Source organism: Dama dama, chromosome 2, assembly GCF_033118175.1.
Source record: "Dama dama isolate Ldn47 chromosome 2, ASM3311817v1, whole genome shotgun sequence".
In the NCBI taxonomy this organism is placed as follows: Eukaryota; Metazoa; Chordata; class Mammalia; order Artiodactyla; family Cervidae; genus Dama; species Dama dama.
This window is the reverse complement of record NC_083682.1, coordinates 42,638,618-42,651,939: the sequence shown is the minus strand read 5'-3', so window position 1 is coordinate 42,651,939 and position 13,322 is coordinate 42,638,618. Positions and strand designations below refer to the sequence as shown.

The window sequence follows — 13,322 nt, the reverse complement described above, 5'->3', positions numbered from 1 at the left end:
TTCATATGATTTTTAGCAGAATAGACATCCAGATATCAAATTGTTGAATCAAAGACTAGAACTACTTTTTGAGATTTTTTATGTTACCAAAGTACTTTCCAAAATGTTCAAACCAATTTACGTTCTCACTAGCCACATCACGATGTGTTTTCATAACTACCTTCCACTTGTCCCCCATCACTTATCATGATAGCTCTTCTGAACTTTTCATACGTCCTCAGATACTTCCAGCCTTTCTATGTTTTTCCTTCTACATAGAATGGTGTTGACACGTACAATTCTCACCCTGCAGATCTCAGCTTACATGTTATCTTCTCAAAGAATTCTTTCCCAACTCCCAAATTAACACACACTACCCTTACCTCTAATACTTTCCTTTGTGTTATTTATGCACATGTAACTGTTAAATAATTTTATTCTTGGCTTGAATTTAGGCCCAGGAAAGCAGCAATCTCATTTTGCATGTTCTTCACTGAATCCCTGGTGCTAAAACAGATTTTGACATTTGGTAATTACTTAATACACATTTCTTGAATCAATTAATCTTTTTCAAATTTTATAACAATCCAGTGAAGTTTCAAGGAAGAATCACAGGCATAGTTTGAACTGATCTCCTCAAGATCACCATGTGAATTAGTGGCCCAGACATTATCTCAACCCAGCTTTCCTGACTTCTGGCAGAGATTTTAGAAAAAGTTCAATCAATGCTTCAAGAAATATTTGAATATTTTTATCATTAAAAATAAAATATCTCAGGCAAATTGAGATCTCAGAGATATCATAGAGATTCTCTAAATACATTACCGTTTCTGTAGAGATATATCATAATGTCTCTGATTTAATTATTTCCCAATTAATGGATTCAGTTGAACCAAATCAGGTGAAGAATTGTTTTCCCAGTCTTCTAGGGAGCCAGAATGTTGAACTTAACATTGTACAGGAAATGAAATTACACTTTCTTTTTGACTTTGAGACATGTCATGTGAATCATGTGCAAATGAGCTTTTTTCATTAGCTCTTGCAATTATGCAACAAGTCTGTTGTCTACAGGCAAAGTTTCTCAAAGACAAATTAATAAAGAAATTCAACAAGGTGCAATAATCCCTGTTTGTTCCTATTTTATTCAGGTTCTAAGTGACTAGAATCATGAAAGTTCAAATTATGGTAATGTGTCTGCATCCTTTCATAAAGATATACAAATGATGGCTTGATATGAAAAATTTATTTTTTAAAGCAACTCTAAGCATGGCCACATTGTAGTAAAATGGTATAATGGAACAGGACAGGTTCAAGATACTATTCAGTCTATATCTTCTTGTTGTTCAGTCACTCATTCATGTCCATGGACCTCAGCATGCCAGGCTTCCTTGTCCTTCACCATCTCCTGGAGCTTGCTCAAACTCATGCCCATTGAGTCAGTGATGTCATTCAACCATCCTGAGTCACAGAATATGAGTCAGTGCTTGTAGTCATGTCCATCAGGAATGGCCCTGCTGCAGTTTCAGGCAGCTGTCAGTTCTCTAGAGGATTTCAGGACTATCAACTCCAGCTTTCTGAATCAGTTTCACAAAGAACAGGGATCTCTGCCCTCAACCAAAGAAACAGAACAATTTGGTATGTGGTTCTAGAAGCAGAAGCTAGAATTGGTCCTTAGTGACGGCTGAAGCAAAAACTCATTCATTAAATTTTAGACTCAATATTTCCTCTTCCTTGTTTCAATGTATCATTAACTTTCTTAGTCCTCCTTCTGACTCTCTTAATTTTTCCTTCATGAGCTCCTGTTCTTTAGCTTAGCCCTTACACTTTGGTAATTGTCAAGCTGTCCTCAGCCTCTTCCCTCCACTTCCTCTATGTTCTATGGGCTTGCTTTGGGTGACCTCTACCGCTATGTCAGCTCTTACTTATTTGGTGAGAATTAATAAAAACTGCATTCAGTCAATACCTAAAGTAGTCTGAATACCCTGCAGGTATTCTCATTGCCTGTCTATACCTGAGTAGAGAAGCCCGATAAATATCTGTATTGACCTGAATGACTGAATGGCCCCTTCCTTGAGCCCTATAGCAATATATCCAGTTTATCATTAGATATTCATTCTGCTATCCCACAGGAACTTGAAATAGATGTTTCCATTTGTTTTTTTTTGTTGTTGTTTAGTCGCTAGGTTGCGTCTGACTCTTTTTCGACCCCATGGACTCTAGTGCACTGGGCTCCTCTGTCCTTTGAATTTCCCAGGCAAGAATACTACAGTGGGTTGCCTTTTCCTTCTCTAGGGGATCTTCCCAACCCAGGACTGAGCCCTTGTCTCCTGCATTGGTAGGTAGATTCTTTACTGCTGAGCGACCAGGGAAGCTTCCATTTGTCTTTACTTTCTTCCAGAAACACCTACTCTACCATCACTTCCTCTTAGTGGCTACAACACTATACCATGTTGAATAAATATGTATTAAATAAATACAGTTTTGTGGCTAAAGAAGTATTGTGCTTTTTATTTATGGACAACTATTTATTCAGAATATCTCCTTAAGTCTGCATACAAGTAAGGGAGTGTGGTACACCGGAAAGATGGGGGCACTGAAACTCAGACATACTTTGGGAATCAGCCAAATTCTCTAGCTCAGTCACTCAAGTTGTATGACACTTAGCATGATACTTATTCTCTCTGTTCTAAACACTTTTTCATTTCTAAACTAAAGTGAGTAATACCAACCTTATAGTGCAGCTGTAGGGAATAGAGTGAGTACATGTACGTAGTGTCTACACATAGAAGACATTCAATAAATGATAACTGTTATCATGAAAAGCAATTATACCTGTGCATTTTGACTCTCTCCATTTTCTCACTTTTAATTCAATTTCTCTGTTCTTCTTAGTTTACTACTAATACTCTTGTCAGTATTCTGTATTCTACATTGTTGAGGAGACCTGTTAAAATCATAAAAATCAGGAAGAAAAAAATATATTAGACATTAAAAGCCTAAAGCACCTAACAGCAGTGTGAATTTGCATTTCAGTCATTCTTTCCCTCTAAACCCAACCTTAACTAGGTCCTGGAACAAGACAACACCCAGGAGAGGCAAGTCTTAGAACTGCTTTTGAGATTGCAGGTTTAGGTAGAAATTCTAGAGGAGAGGATTATTGTGGGAAATCTATGAATAGGCAAAAAGTGTATGTTTTTCAAAGTATACATAATACAGTTACATGCAAATGTACTACATAAGAAAGCAATTAAAATATTAAGAACAAATGATGAGATAACTAAGAAATGTATTAGAATGAAGTTACTTTGAGATACTTCAATCTTTTACAACTGAAAGAAGAAATAGACAAAAAATTAAGCATGGTCATAAGACATAATCACTTTGAGTGTATATCAAAGTTCTTTTGAGTAGAGAAAACATAATTTTTACTGTTTAATCTTATAAAAATTATGCCATAAAGAAATGATTGCTAAAATTTTAAATGCTAATATTATATATGCTATATTCTTAGAACATAATCTAATTTTAAAAAAAGAAATTAAATATAACTAGTTAAAATAAGAAATGGAATCCTAAATAACCAATGGAATCAACTGGGAATTAAACCTTAGTTATAAACTTTTAAAATTACAAAGAAAGATAAGTATGCCATGTTATATCTTGTGGGATGCAGTTAAAACTTGTTTCAAAAAAAAAACCTCTGAGTCTAATACACCTTTATTATTAAAAGACTAAAAATAATGTGCTAAGTACTCATATTAACACCTTAATAAAAGGAAAACAAACCAAATAAAGTAGGAACAAAAAATTATTCCAAATAAAAGATGAAATTGGTTAAAAAATAAACAAACAAAAAATACCCAAAACTGGTTACTTGAAAGTAATATCCCAAATTTAATTTCATTGAATGCTCCATTGAGTTAAAAAAATAGTAGTGGGGGTAGCAAAAGCATTCGATTTTGAAAGTGATAAAAAAATTTTAAAACAAATAGAGCAATCATAACACTTATACAGACCGGGAGCTGAAGAAAATATGAAAAAGAACAACAAGAAGCAAACCAGCTTTAAAATCAATCAGTGAAACAAAATGAAATGTTCTAGTATCTAAAGAACTGATATATTCATATCTGGTGTTTAATTTAGAGGGAAAATAAGGTTTATTTTATAAACAGCACTGTCATCATTGCCTTAAATAAAAATATGATACCGTATACAAAAGCAGACCTTAGGTGCTTCCAAAATACATATTTAAAATTAAATGGCAATAATTTTAAAATGTCAATTTAAAAAAACTTAAAATATTGAAATTTATAACAACTTAAAACTCTTAAAACAACTCAGGAAAGATTGTTGGTAAGGAAGGGATATGGTTATCACTTTCCTATGGAAATAAAAGGAGCTATAGAAAGGATGTGTATTCAAAATTTCTTATTGCGATATTGTTTGCACTGGCAAAAAATAACACTTAATACCTAGAAACAGCTCAAATGACCATTTAACAATAGTTAAATAGATTTGTTACATGGCTTAGTATTCAATGCCTTAAGCATTGAACATTATTTGGCATCGCCTTTCTTTGGGACTGGAATGAAAAGTGACCTTTTCCAGTCTTGTGGCCACTGCTGAGTTTCTGAATTTGCTGGCATATTGAGTGTAGCATTTCAACAGCATCATCTTTTAGGATTTGAAATAGCTCAACTGGAATTCCATCACCTCCACTAGCATCACCAACTGGATGCACATGAGTGTGAGTGAACTCTGGAAATTGGTGATGGGCCGGGAAGCCTGGCGTGCTGCAGTCCACGGCGTTGCAAAGAGTCAGACACGACTGAGCGACTGAACTGAAGTATTGGTTAAAAACAAAATTAAAAAAAAAAAAAATTCAATTGAGTAAATTCGAAGACATGATTGGTGTTATTCAAGGATGTGTGTGTGTGCTTAGTCACTCAGTCGTGTCTGACTCTTTGTGACCCCAGGGACTGTAGCCCACCAGGCTCCTCTGTATGTGAAATTCTCCAGGTAGTTCTTACCTGGAGTGGGTTGCCATGCCCTCTTCCAGGGGATCTTCACAACCCAGGGACCAAACCCAGGTTTTCTGCAATGTAGGCAGATTCTTTCCCCTCTGAGTCACCAGGGAAGCCCATGAATCTAATAAATAGAAGAGAGCTCTGATAAGTGCCACAAAATGGAAGGCTTTTATAGAAAAGAGGGTGGGGGCAAGGAGTTCAGTTCAGATCAGTTGCTCAGTCATGTCTGACTCTTTGTGACCCCACGGACTGCAGCACACCAGGCTTCCCTGTCCATCACCAACTCCCAGATGCTCAAACTCATATCCATCAATTCTGTGATACCATCCAACCATCTCACCCTCTGTCGTTCCCTTCTCCTCCTGCCTTCAATCTTTCCCACCATTACAGTCTTTTCAAATGATTCAGTTCTTCACATTAAGTGGCTAAAGTATTGGAGTTTCAGCTTCATCAGTCCTTCCAATGAACACCCAGGACTGATTTCCTTTAGGATGGACTGCTTGGATCTCCTTGCAGTCCAAGGGACTCTCAAGAGTCTTCTCCAACACCACAGTTCAAAAGCATCAATTCTTTGGCACTCAGCTTTCTTTATAGTCCAATTCTCACACCCATACATGACTACTGGAAAAACCATAGTTTTGACTAGATGGACCTTTGTTGGCAAAGTAATGTCTCTGCTTTTTAATATGCTGTCTAGGATGGTCAAAGCTTTTCTTCCAAGGAGCAAGTGTCTGTGTTTTAATTTCATGGCTGATGTCACCATCTGCAGTGATTTTGGAGCCCCCCCCCCCCACCCAAATAAGTCATCAGCAATAAATAATATATAAATAAATAAAAGTTTGCCTCTTCTTCCTCTGAGGAGTAGATTGGAGAAGACCCAGAATAACTCATTGGTTCTAACCAGAAATTTCCAAACTGGTAGATTAAGGTTTTATTTGGGAGTAAGGTCAAAACTGCAGTTAAGTTAGATATTAAATCTAGGTTTGGTACCGTGGGTTTTGAGCACATGTGATGCCATTGTGGATCTGTGGACCATGTTTAGCAGTGCGTGTGTGTGTGTGCTCGGTCATGTTTGACTCTTAGCAACCCCACGAACTGTAGCCTGCCAACCTCCTATGTACATGAAATTTTCCAGGCAAGAACACTGGAGGGGGCTGCCATTTTCTTCTCCAGGAGATCTTACTGACCCAGGGATCAAATCCACATCTCTTGCGTCTCCTGCACTGGCAGGCGGATTCTTTACCACTGTGTCACCTGGGAAGTACCATGCAGCTATTTTCCTTAAAATGAATTCAATTTCTTGCTGTGAAGAGATCTCTCTAATGTATTTTTAAGAATGAAAGAATTTCATTAAGAAGGAAATGAGGTTGATGAGAACAAAAGAAAGAATGAAAGCTAGTTGACACCATTGTTCTAAGCATTTCACATATTAACTCAGTCAAAATGTCACTACATCCCTATGAGGTAGGGCCTATTATTATCCCAGTTTTGCTAACAAGGAAACTGAGTCAGAGAATATAAACAGCTTTTCTAAACATAGTAAGCAGTGATATTAAGATTCAAATCATGACATTCTGTATCTAGAATCTGTATCCTTGAACATATGTGCCCTGTTTCTTATGCATATTTGTAAGTGACTGGGTAATTTTAGTAGAAAATTTGGAAGTATTCACACCAGGGATGGAACAAAAGCTGCTTTTTTTGGCAGAGTATAGATGGAAAGAAAACGGGGAAGTAGGGGGAAAATCTGTAGCAAATGGAAAAATATATTTAATGTAATTTATTGAGTTTTACTATCTCATATAATAAAAACACAAATATGATTAAGAAGAAGGGATTTTTAAAAAAAGGAGTAGGAACAAATGAAAATGATGATAAATTTGAGATCTTTTTGGCTCAAGTTGTTACATGGTAACTGAATCTGAACTTAAGTTATTTATTTAAATATTTAACTATTTTTAAATTCAAAGAAGTATTAAGTATTATTTTAAAAAATGAGAGAAATGCATAAATCAGTTTGATCTTGTCAATTAAATAAGCAAAAAGTAATAGTAATATCAGCTTATTTTCAATTTATTAAAATGAAATATTTTAAACATTCCCGTATCATTACCTGGGTAAGTAATGTGATTCTTGGTAAAGGAATGCACTTTCTCAACTTGAATAAACTGATAGTCTTGACCTTTAAATCAGCCACCCTGTGCTGGTTTTGCTGTCTTCATGCCAAGACTCTCTACAGTTTGCTATTTTAGAATTTACCTTGACTTCCTGTTTCCCTTTTAGCAATAACCTAGAGAAAAAAGGGGAGTCAAACTGAACTGCAAAACTTTGGAAATAAAGTGCCAAGAGGAGAGGAGGGCGACAGAGGATGAGATGGTTGGATGGCATCACTGTCTCAACGAACATGAGTTTGAGCAAACTCAGGGAGATAGTGATGGACAGGGAGGCCTGGCACGCTGCAGGCCATGGGGTCGCAGAGGTTGGACGCGACTGAGCGACTCAACAGCAGGATATGGTCCTCTTGTCCTACATGTGCTTACACCTTGACTTACTGAGAGCATATGAAATAGTTCTAGGTCAGCATCTACAACTTCGAAGCTAATCCACATAGGTATATAAATTTAAAATTTCAGATACTGCTGGGGCTGCAAATTTGGTCCCTTACAAGCTGAATATCTCTGAAAGTGAACAGTATGAGATGAGAAATATAAAAATTTATCGAGTGACATAATATTTGCCCCATGAAAATTTGAGACTGATCTAAAGGTCAAGACTATCAGTTTCTCCAAGCTGAGAAACTGCATTCATTTCCCAAGAATCACATTACTAACCCTGGTAATGATATGGGGATGTTTAAAAGACTTCATTTTAATAAGTTGAAAGGGCTTCCCTGATAGCTCAGCTGGTAAACAATCCGCCTGTAATGTGGGAGACCCGGGTTCAATCCCTGGGTTGGGAAGATCCCCTGGAGAAGGGAAAGGCTAACCACTCCAGTATTCTGGCCTGGAGAATTCCATGGAACGTATAGTCCATGGGCCGGCAAAGAGTCAGACACGACTGAGCGACTTAAACCACAATAAGCTGAAAGTAAGCTGAGATCATAAACCTGACTGTTAAAGTTGTAGAGTAAGTGATTTCAATCAACATTTAATAAATATCTATTGAGCATCTATTATGTCCTGGTGACATGCTGGTGAACAAGACAGACAAGGCCCAAACCTCATGGAGCTTCTGTTCCAGTGGGGCAGATACATAATAAATAAAAAGTATAACAACTATAGGCATTTATCATTGTTACATAGAAACAGAGCAATAAAACGAAGAGCCCAAAGGCCACTTCAGATAGCATGATTACAGGATACCTTCCTGCGGGGATAAAGTATTTATCAGTGAGAATTTCATACAGTGAGAATGACAGGTCATGGGGAAAGCTGAGTAAATTATTTCAGGCAGAGAGGACGATAAAGCACAAAGGCAATGGAGACAGAAAATCTAGAAGGTTTGAGGATTAACAGAAGGCAGAGTTTCCTGACACAATTAGGGGGATGAAGGAATAAGTTGGGCATATTGTACAGGGTCTTATAGAATTTTTTTTTTTGGGTACAGGGTCTTATAGAATTTTATTCGAAGATGACAAAAGTAACCTATTGTGAAGTATTCCACTTGTCAATATTGAGAGTACCTTGATATGGTTTACATTTCAAAAAAAATTAATTGTGCAAGTAAAACAAACTTAGTATGATAAATTGGCAGATCAGCTTGGGTGGGGACCCTGGGGGGAAAGATGAGTCAAGGATCACACTTAAGTTCCTGGCTTTCATACATTCAAGAAATAGTGGATGAAACTAGAAGGTAAATTTGATCGCCCAGGAAGAAACGATAGCCTATTGGGCCAGAGTGGTGTTGGCGGAAAAGGAGCAAAGTGGAGACATTCAGTAAGTTGACTGGGTCATTAGGGTTGCTCTTCCTCTGAGTGACCTATAGCAGCCATCCCCAGGGGCGGGTTTCGTGGAAGACAATCTTTCCATGTAGGGGGGGTGGTGTGGGTACGTATGTGCCGGTGTGAGGGGTGGTTTCGGGATGGTTCAAGCACATTACACGCATTGTGCACTTTATTTCTATTATCATTACATTGTGATGGATGAGTAAATAATTATACAGCTCACCATAGTGCAGAATTAGTGCAAGCCCCGAGCTTGTTTTCTTGAGCTCGGGGGGTTATGTGGGCTATGGGGAGCAGTTGTAAATACAGATGAAGTGCAGCTTGTTCATCTGCCATTCATTTCCTGCTGTGTGTACGGGTCTGTGGCCTGTGGGTTGTGGACCCCTGACCTATAGGATAATCCTGGTGTATCAGTAAAAAGTAAAGCTTCTCAAACTTTTCATTTCAAAAACATGATTCATTTAACAGAAGGAAATAGTGAACTGGGAACAGGATCAACAGCAGAGACTAGCTCAGCAATTCCTAGTTTCACAGCTGCATCAGCATGCATCTGCTGGAGAACTTTTCTTTCTCTTAATTTTGTATCTGACTCTCATCAAAGCAGACAAAGCTTCACGTGCTTAATTTCATTCTAACACTCTTACTTAAAAATGGAGGCTTTTTGTTGGTTATCAGATCTACACTCACTGGCAGTTTGACCGCAGAAAAGTCACTTATCCTTTCTAAGTCCCAGTTTTCTTATCTGTAAAATGGGAGTAATACTGTCTGGGAGATTACCATCATACTGACCCAATATGTGAACATACTGTGCAAATAATGATGCACTATTCAAAGAGAAAGCATAATTGTTATTTTTCTATCTTCACCAGCTCACATTGCATCAAATTCAAGGTAGCCTCCTTCTATTTCTGTATCTTAACTACATAAACCTAGAATATTCCCACTCCTGGAAAATGACACTGGAATGTGCTTGAATGGATTTTTTCCATGGTTGGAATTGTGTTTGTGGTCACATAACCACATCTCTGCTTGTCCCTATTCACCTCATGACCAAGGGCACACACTTTTCAATAGTTGACAGTGAGAGAATCTCCAAATGTAAAATTATTCTGGTGAAGAAGTTCTCAGAATGTGGTCCAAGGAGCTAGGGGATTCATGAGACTCCTTCATGGGTTGACAGGTTATTCCTTTTTCAAGTATTAAGTCTGTATAATACTGTATTTTCTTCACATACTCCAACCGAAACAATGTATCATAGCGAATGGAGTACAGGAACAGATAATGCAGCAATCATCAATTAAGCCAGGCATTAGAGTTTGCAAAACTGTAAAACAATGTAACTCTTCTAATTTTTTTCTTGCTATATTTTAAAGTGCTGCTTTCACTTTATTATTATTAAGCCAGTTGTTAATTTTTTTTTTCTTTCATCCTAATGGAGTAAACACTGCCAGATATAATCCATATAAAGTTCTTTGGAGTGCTCATAATCTTTAAGAATGCAAAGGGATGCCAAGAACAAAAAGTCTGTGAAATATTGGCAGAGTGCAGTCAACCAGCCTAGGCAGCATTATTAAGCAACCCTGTGATCTTTCCCAAATAAGCTTTCATCAGTTGAGTTTTCATGCACAGAAAGCTAACCCTTCTGCCTTCTGTAAAGGTGTAAAACCTTCTGTAAAGGTACAAAACCTTCTGCCTTTCTTCTTGCTTATCTTCCTCCCTTCCTTTCTTTCATGAATTTTATTGAGGATGAATGAGTTGGCCAACTGACAAAACTCTTGAGATACAAAAATAATATAGTCCATAGAGTCCCTATAGAGCATCAACTCTAGTGGAAAAGGCAGTCAATCAAATGATGATAGTGAAGTGTGAACACAGGAACAGAAGAGCGAGTTTTGACATCTGCCTAGGAGATCAGAAGGAGAAACACAGAGTATTGCACTTGGGGCATCACAAGATCTGAATAAATAGTTCAGCTCTCTTTTTACTCTTGTGGCTCAACCACTTATTTTAAATAGAAGTGGCCTACTGTAGCCACCAAGGTGGTACTTTACTCCTATTTCTCTTCAAGAGAGAACGTGTCACAGGAGTGCAGCTTGCTGAGACTCCAGCTGCAGTGACTTCGGGAACCACCTCAGTTTTCCAGTCCAGGACAATGGCTAAGTGCACCATGGACTGATCATTGGGCCTGGGCATTTTCCCCAACAAGCTCCTGAATGGGCGTCATTGCACAAGGGTCCCCGCTGGACCGGCTGACACTATCTCAGAGTAGTATTCCTGAGTCTCTTTCTCTCAGATTGATCTGCCTTCATTTTCACAGAGGTCAGAACTATACTGGAGTCTGAGACTTTCCCTTCCTATTCCTCTTCGGTCTCTAAGTTCTCTTTCATTACCCCCTAATAGATTCTCTGAACCTCAGTTGTCTCCAGTGAAATAGAAACCAGGTAATATCTTGCTCATACAATTGTGTAATAATTAAATGAGATGATATATGTGAATTACCATGATAAAATGTCAAGTCCTAAATGGGCTTCCCTGGTGGCTCAGAGAGTAAAGAACCTGCCTGCAATGGTGGAGACCCGGTTCAATTCCTGGGTTGGGAAGATACCCTGGAGAAGTACCTGAGGTTTATTCCTAACTGTTAGTAACTGACAATGTGACATTCATCAAGTTATCTCTGGATCTTCACTTCCAAATAGCAAAACAAATCCACTAGGTTAAGAAGTCTTCAAGATTCTTTCCTATTTATTCATTGGCTAGAGATGTGTTTTCAACTATTTTCACAATTGTTTGTGCTGCTTTGATTACACAATCAAAGAAATTTTCAACTTGATTATTCAGCTCATCATAATTGATGATTTAGTAAAAGTTTTAGTATTTTAACAAGCAATGGCACATTTTCTCAGAGTTTAGGAATGCTGTTTCTCTGTCATCGAGTTATCTCTGAACAGTAAATGGGCCAGTTTAATTCATGCTGTCAGCTTTTCACCCTAAGTAAAGGGTAATAAAACCTACAAGGGTGTTAGTCCCACCCATGCCTTTGTGGTCTGTGACTACGTTAGAGAGCATTTTCAGTTCTGAGCTTTCAAGGGCAACGCCTCCTGCCAAACGGAAATTGGCTTTCAGGCCTAGAAACCAAGATAAGGTTATTAAGTGAACTTATTTTAACACCTCAGGACACTTAAGTTTTTTCAAGCCATTATCTAGGGAGACAAAGGTGAATAATCTGGACATGCTTCCTTCAGTCTGGTGAAAAAGGTGGACATACAAATATTTATTTGAAACCAGTGTAATGAGGGCAAAATGAACGTGCCCTAGTAGGAACACAGCAAAGTCTGTCTTCTTCATCACTTGTCCTTAATGATGCTCGAAGCCTGACGCCTAGAACACTCTGCAGGAAAGGAGCCCCGACTTCCAACAACAGACAGGAAAGACAGCAGTTCCCACAGAAAAGGGTGATAATTAAACTGAACAAGGAAGCATCTGCAAATCGTGCTACTTAATAATGACCAGCGATCAGACTGGCACTCTGAAACCTGATCACAAGACCGGCTTTCTCCCACCTTCCTCATCCTGGGCAAGTTACTTCCTCTCTCTGGGCTTGCAGCTTTTCAGTTGTAAAACAAGGGTTTCAGTGCCTGTACGCGTCTGCGGGCGCGCGCGCAACTAAATCCTATAAAATTAGCAGGAGGACAACAAAACACTAATACACAAAAAAGTGCAAGTTTGCACTCCAACTGAATTCTCCTGTAGACAACAGGCTAAGAACATTAACAGGAAACCGACAAATCCAGCAAAAAAAAAAAAAAAAAAAAAGGCAGTGAAAAGTTTTGGGAAAAGGAAGAGCAGTTTTCAAACAGCTGGGCGGTGGGGGGCGGTGTGTGCTGGTGGTCGCATGTAAAGTAGTTCTGAGGGGAAAAAAGTTAGCAGAGTGAGGACTAGGTGGGGACGACGAGCAAGCGAGGAAAGCTGCCCCAGTCAGACCGCGCGCTCTGGGCCTCTTTCCCAGCCCGGACGCCGGCGGCCCCTCACCGCCGCCTCCGCCCCCGGCTGCCACCTCGCTCTGACCTTCAGTCTCCCCTCGCCCGCAGGCCTGCCTCTGTACGCCCCACCGCCTTTTTTTTTTCCTTTTTTATTCTCAGTCTCCCTCCCTCCATTACCCCTCCAGGAGCGAAGGAGCGCGTCCGGGGCGCGCACGGAGCGGCGGTGGCTCTCCCGCCCCTGGAAGAGCTGTCCTCGGGCGAGCGAACCCGAGGGCCGGCGGCCGCCGGGTGACCCGCGCGCCCCGAGCCCCACCTGCGGGGCGGAGCGACTCCCGGGCGCGACCCCCCGGCCCCGCCCGAGACCCCGCCCCCGCCGGGCCGCGTTTCCGGCCC

General features: G+C 39.3%; 1 long non-coding RNA gene across 1 annotated transcript; it reads right to left on the bottom strand.

Moving 5' to 3' along the window:
- Nucleotides 1–1,078: 1,078 nt before the first annotated feature.
- On the bottom strand, nt 1,079–13,221 carry LOC133040560 (uncharacterized). The gene is made up of 4 exons (XR_009689000.1): nt 13,107–13,221; nt 5,010–5,127; nt 2,812–2,923; nt 1,079–1,437 (listed from the first exon to the last, which is right to left on the bottom strand). It is a non-coding gene; the product is annotated as an uncharacterized LOC133040560 (long non-coding RNA).
- Nucleotides 13,222–13,322: the final 101 nt, after the last annotated feature.